This window comes from Triplophysa dalaica, chromosome 23 (genome assembly GCF_015846415.1).
Source record: "Triplophysa dalaica isolate WHDGS20190420 chromosome 23, ASM1584641v1, whole genome shotgun sequence".
In the NCBI taxonomy this organism is placed as follows: Eukaryota; Metazoa; Chordata; class Actinopteri; order Cypriniformes; family Nemacheilidae; genus Triplophysa; species Triplophysa dalaica.
Window position 1 is genome coordinate 8,185,006 of NC_079564.1, and position 6,794 is coordinate 8,191,799.

Sequence of the window (6,794 nt, forward strand, 5' to 3'; positions counted from 1 at the left end):
TCTTGTACTTATTGTACAGTATCGAATTTCTATGCAAACCACACCTCCCAGTCAACCCTCCAGCTTTACTTGGACCCAAAGATAAAATATTTACAAACTCTGGAACTCTGTGACAGCTGACAGAAAGAGGGGCTGAATATTATGAAGAGAGCAACAAATTGTTGATATATGTCACAGGCAGTCTACAGGCTTTGTTCTGCTGTTGAACCATTTTTGTTCAGATATTTTTTAAGACAAGAAAAATAAGCTGAAACATTTAGTGTTATGCTAGTAAACTATATTTCTGCTGTTTATATTTAGAAAAATATTATTTTCCTGTTCTTCTCTGTAAATATTCTGCTTTTTGGGGGTAGAACAAACCTAATTCATGTTCTTCAATGCCTCTTCTTTTACAAAATGCATGTAAAAGTGTCACTCTTCTTTCCATGTTTGTGCTTCCAGACCAAAAGCATTTTTTTAAATACCTGTCTTAATAGATCTCTACAGCATGACCCACCACACTGTAAACAGCAATGACCCACGCTTTGTGGGTACTTGTCTAGGTCAATGGCACAAGGCCTTGACCGCAGCCATCATAATGCATAGCCTGTGTGAAGAGACCAGAACTCTCCATAACTGAAATAGAAAAGCCATACTGCTGTCTTTGCCAGCAGGGGCTTGCCACAAAACATTAATTCATATACCACATAGTCATTGCTTCACATTTACCTTTCTATATATATTACGTAAATATATGGGCTGTCAGCACATAAAACCTACCTAAAACTTCCAAATATAATACGCATATATGAAATTATTTATGTACTGTGAACTTACAGTTAAAATTGGATATTTAAATGGTGATTGGAGCTAAAAGGATCAAATTTGTTTTATTTTGAATTATTTTTTATATTTCTTAATAATTAAAAACTAGTCCATGTTCAAAAACTAAGCTTTAATTGTAAGAAACGGAAAACTGTACTGAAAGTTTTACCCCACAATCGATCATCTTCTTAAAGTTGTTTCCTCTTTTTACAATTTGGTTAGCTGTGTGTACAGCCGATTCTTGCCTTCCTTACCAAGGCTTAAATATTCAGGTACCTGAAGTTTTCATATAAGTGTCCTATGCTATGTATCCTATATTTTAGAAATGAACTGCCCAATAAACTGAATGAACATAGTTATTCAACACCAAATGCTGCTCAATGTCTCCCTCTGTCTTCTATGAATGCAGTGGAATCTTACAAACACTAAACTATGATCTGTCAGATAGACTAACAAATGAATCAACAGCATGACAACAATAATATTTTTAAAGGGTGAAAAAGCTACATAATTTTAATATATTTACAGGTGTGTGTTAAAATGTTCTAAATATTGTGTAAATGTCGGTATAATGAACCACCAGCAGATGGCGATTTTTTACAACATGGGCCTATAAAGTATAACACATACCGTGACTTTAGGGAAGGAAAATAAATAACCATTCCAGTTCTAATATCAAGTTCTACCCAGTGACAAATAAGCAACTACAGATAATAAGAACCATTTAATAAGATAAAAGTATATTTAAAAGCTTATCTTAATAAATCATCAAGCAAACTTTAAGATGCTCAGTTAACATGCTCACACAAGCTTGAATACCGCTCGGAGCGGTATTAAGGCTAAGCGTATCCCATCATGCATCATGTTCTGGATATGATAATGAGACTTTTTGCTCGAGTCTCGCGCGATGTTGCGCAAAGCTTTCCAGTGTATGTTATACTACTACTTTTTAAGGTTATATCTTTATTTACTCTATGTTTGTCTAACATGTGTTTTTCTTTTGTTTTTTTTGGGGGGTACACCTGCTTTGATACAATACAAATAAAGTGCTTAAAAGATAAATTGGGAAGCAAAACGTAGTGTTACATATTTAATTGGTGAAAACTGCAGAGTTATGTATTTTGTAAAACTGTTTTTTATCTCATAATTAGAAACACCACATTAAATAACGTTATATGTTTACACTAAGTGTTTCCACTCGGGTTAGAAATACTTAATGCTCACTTGGGATCTTCACGACCACTTGAACACTAGGGCCAAAAACAGGAAATACGTCATAAAAGTAGTCAAGTGGTCAAGCGCAAAGAAAGTAAATTGGGGTATTTGGACGCAGACCTAGTCTGCTAGTCTTTTAACCAGTCGCACCACAATAAATAGCTACAGCAAACTAAGGCTGCATCCAAATACCCCCACTTGCGGTCTTTGCACTTAACCACTTGACTACTTTTATGACGTATTTCCTGTTTTTGGCCCTAGTGTTCAAGTGGGCGTGAAGATCCCAAGTGAGCATTAAGTATTTCTATCCCGATGGGACACACTTATAGCAAACATATAACGTTATTTAATGTGGTGTTTCTTATTATGAGATAAAAGCAGTTTTACAAAATACATAACTCTGCAGTTTTCACCAATAAATTATGTAACACTACGTTTTGCTTCCCAATTATATCTGTAATATGTAATTATATAGTCAAGTCAGATTTAATTTTAAATCACTTTATTTGTATTGTATCAAAACAGCTGACCCCACAAAAAAACACATGTTGGCCAAACATAGAATAAATAAAGATATAACCTTAAAAAGTAATAGAATAACATACACTGGAAAGCTTTCCGCAACATCTCGCGAGACCCGAGCAAAAAGTCTCATGATTCATATCCAGAACATGATGCATGATGGGAGACGCTTATCCTTAATTCCGCTCTGATTCAGTATTCAAGCTTGTGTGTGTTTAGTGTGTGTTAAGCGCACTGCCCTTTGGCATTTTTAAACATTGGACACACTTGCGCTTTTTACTGTCGCGTGCACGCGCACTCAAGTGGCAAAGATCGCAAGTGGGGGTAGGGTATTTGGACGCAGGCTAAACTTCACTTATACTGCGCCCTAAAAGTATATAGGCCTACTTTTATGGTAACTTCGAGAATATTCCTTTCAACATAGCATCATTTTAAACATTCCCGTTTTAATTTCGAATACTAGTATTTTAGGACAGACAGTATGCGAAAAGGGACGCACGCAGTGTCGTTGTAGTTGCAAGATGGCGACAACGAGCTATAATCTTCGTCCAAAAGAATGTAGGGACACAGTTTGAAAGTTTGGATGGGAGTTAGATTACAAGCATAAATGCATTGTAATTATTTAAAAACGTTTTAACCTCTTTTTAATACTCAATCATAAACTACAAGGAACAAACAGAAGTTGTCTGTATTATTTTGAGTAAGCTGTGAATGCGAACGCAAACAAACTGTCACACAAAGATTTTAATTAAAAAGTGATGGAATGAAAGCGTAAGCAGTCTAGCTTGAGCTTGATTTGTTCTTTTGTAATTCTGCAAATTCGTTGCTTGTGTTTAGTCAATCTGCTGTGTCGACACACAGAACCTTACTGTAGATTTTACATCAAATCCATCCATCACGAGATGAGTTGTTCAGGGGATCCGATACAATCTTGAGTTGATTCTCATACAGGTCTTTGATGTGAATTTCTCTCTATGTAAGACCCTGTTTGTTTACCTGCTCCAAGAGTAAAGTTTGTCAGTTTACATGTTACGAATATGTCAAATTCTGTGTGTGCATTTCTAAATTATGATCTTATTTGTGTTAAATCATGATTAAGGAGAAATCAAAACAATTTATCACAACAACACAACATTGTCGTGTTTCACATGCAATTTTAACTGAAGAATACTGTAAAGAGCTTGCCCTTTGTGTTATGAGAGAGCAGGCCTACACAAACAACATCAAGGCGATCTGATCATTGCCTTGTCACCATTTATGGTCAAACTGGCCACTGCTTATTTTTCTCATTGAAAAGGGACACAGCTCACTGGGTTGCATCCTCAGAACTCGGAACTCTGAGTGGTGGCCCACCGAACTCAACAAGATTTACAGCTGAGAACGTTTTAACATCCGTGCGCCAACATCTGTCAGGATCTCCTACCATGTTTTATTGTTGGAGGCCTTGCTCTCTGTCAAACAGATGTGTAAATTCACGCTACTTTAGTTGTCATAAACCACTAAACACAGTTGTGTAATTTCAACAGTTCTCCTCACACCGTCTTCAAGAATGTGTGAGTTGCAGCTGGGGGGATAGCATGAGTTACAATTTGTCTTTATCAGCTGTGACATTTTTTCAGGATTGGTTTTGTATCTACTGCGTTGTTCCGGGTAGCCCCGCCCACACTGAAACCAGGGGGTTAGGGTTTGGGCATGTTAGCCCCCGTGGGTAGATAACGTAAGGACACCATCTGGTTGTAAAAACATGCTTCCTCATTGATGGCCATTCAACATTATTTGGAAGGGATAGTTTACACTGAAACTATTTTCATAATTTATTTACCCTCATGTCATTCCAAACCTGCACGACTTTCCTCTGCAGAGCATTTTGAAGATCATTGGTAACCAAACAACATTGGACCTCATTGACTTCCATTGTATGACCTCGAAACCTGTGACATTTATCTAAATATCTTCCTCCACAGAAGAAAGGAAGTCATACAGGTTAAAAATGAAAATGATTTTTTTGGGTGTACTATGCCTTTAAATGTGCATTCTGACTAAATAATCCTTGCCAATGTTATAATTTCAATGTTCCTGCAAAATAATATTTTCTGAGCCTTGTTGATGAAGCTTTAGAGGGACGGGGAAGCTGGGAAACAATGCTTAACACCATTAGCCCATCGCAGCATGTGAGCTGAGAGAGACAGTTTGGCATTGCACAGGGGATGTTTACAGCCCGTTCTGTTGCTTTTGCAGCAGACCAGATCTAGTGTCTGTGTAGAGCTCCAGATGCTGGTGCTTTACTGCTGGTTACCCTCCATTACACAAAGCAGTTTTTTTCGCATCCTCCAGGAATTAAAATTTGAGTACATTTATACTAGTGCATTTGTAAAAATATCATACAAATAAAATTGCATCACATTCAAATTAAGCATTTTATCAGCATTACCCGTTTACTTACTGTTGTCAGCATTTACAATTAAAGCTATAGGCTTCACTCTTAAAAACACACGTTCCATAAAGGTCCAGTGTATGTTATTTAGCGGCATCTAGTGGTGAGGTTACGAATTACAACCATAGCTCACTCCACCCCTCCCTTTTGAAGCACTAAGGTGAGGGCACATTTTTGCTTCTTTGGCGAAGGAGATACCGTATTTATGAATTATCGTTGAAATTAGGGACAGTATTCAAAGGCCAGCAGAGGCCGGTCTGAACTTAGCCACCTCAGTCGAGAGGAAGGGTGGGGGTGAACAGATTTGTTGTGGGTTCCTGCAGAGGGAAGGAGAGAGAGAGGAAAAGAGCAAAAAAGCACACCAAAAAGAAAGAATGCTATCTGCGATGGGTCCCAGGAGACATGAAAGCAAAAGTCAAGGGAGCCAAGTTTTCATGAGCAGGTTGCTGGTCGGCCACGTCCAGTCGCAAGCCAAAGACACATTCAATTATTCTTCTGGTCTGCCATCAGTTGCATTCACCTGATGTTTAGCTCATAGACTCACGTGCCAGTTTATCACCTGTTCTCCACATACAAGTTAAAGCCGTTGATAAATGCATAGACTGCATTAAACTTTCAAAAGTATTTTTTTAAGGACCGCATTGATCTTTTACTGCGATTTGAGCCACCTCATCACATTGTGGTTATATACAGAATAGTTTGCTTCAAGTTGACTCTACAAATATTTTAATAAACATTTATTTTAGTGTGCTTTTTTGTGAGAGATCAAGCCTCTACTTACGGACCCAAACTGCTTATTTATACTTGAGCTGGACTTTGTGTGGTTTTTACAATGAACACCATTTGTCATTTGACCTGGGAGCTTAAATCAAAACAATGCTGTATTGTATAAACCTAATGAGGCATATGAAACAATGAGGCTAGTTAGAATTCAGATTAGAGATTAGTCAGCCTTTAATCAATTACTTTAGTGGTTAAATATAACTCAACAAAATCTAAAAAGGACATTTCACCCAAAAATGTGTTGTCATTTACTCACCCTTGTGTTGTCCCAAACCTGTATACATTTCTTTGTAAGGGTTGAACACAAACTGTTCCAAAGTAGTCAATTTGAAAATTAAATTGGTAGTCGAAGGCGTCCCAGAGCTTTCATACATTCCTCAAAATATCTTCCTTTGTGATCAACACAAAAGTCGGTAATATTTTCTTCTATGGTAGTCAATGGCCCCCCAGAACATTTGGTTGCTAACATTCTTCCAAATATCTTTCTTCGTGTTAAACAGAACCAAGACATTTATACAGATTTGGGTGAATAATTACTGACAGAATTTTTAAAGAAAATGGTTTACTTATTTTAGTTGTATTATTATGTAATATTTATTTACTTCCATGTTGTTCTAAACCTGTACCTTTAGCAGATAATACGTTGAAACAATGCCAGTGAATGGCATTAGAAGATTTGGAATGTAGGGCACAGGTCATACACACATCCATGGTTGTTTTATGCATTTTTCTTCTCAGTTCACCCATTCACATGCACTGTTCTTCACTTACTTCCTGTGAAACGTCCTGCAAAACACTATCTTTTGAATTATTTTGCATATTATTCACAACTACTGCATTCCATTAGGTTTACTAGAGTACAGTGGCCTGCTTGTCTTTGTATGCCATTGGCCGTATGCCGCTCCTCTGACAGCTGAAAGTAGAAGAAACGGCTGCGTCTGTCCAATAGATCAAAACATTTCTGCCATCATATTTCCTTGTGATACTTTTCTCAAGTCTGCAGAATTTGATGGCTGTGAGTGTGTGTCTGACCGCT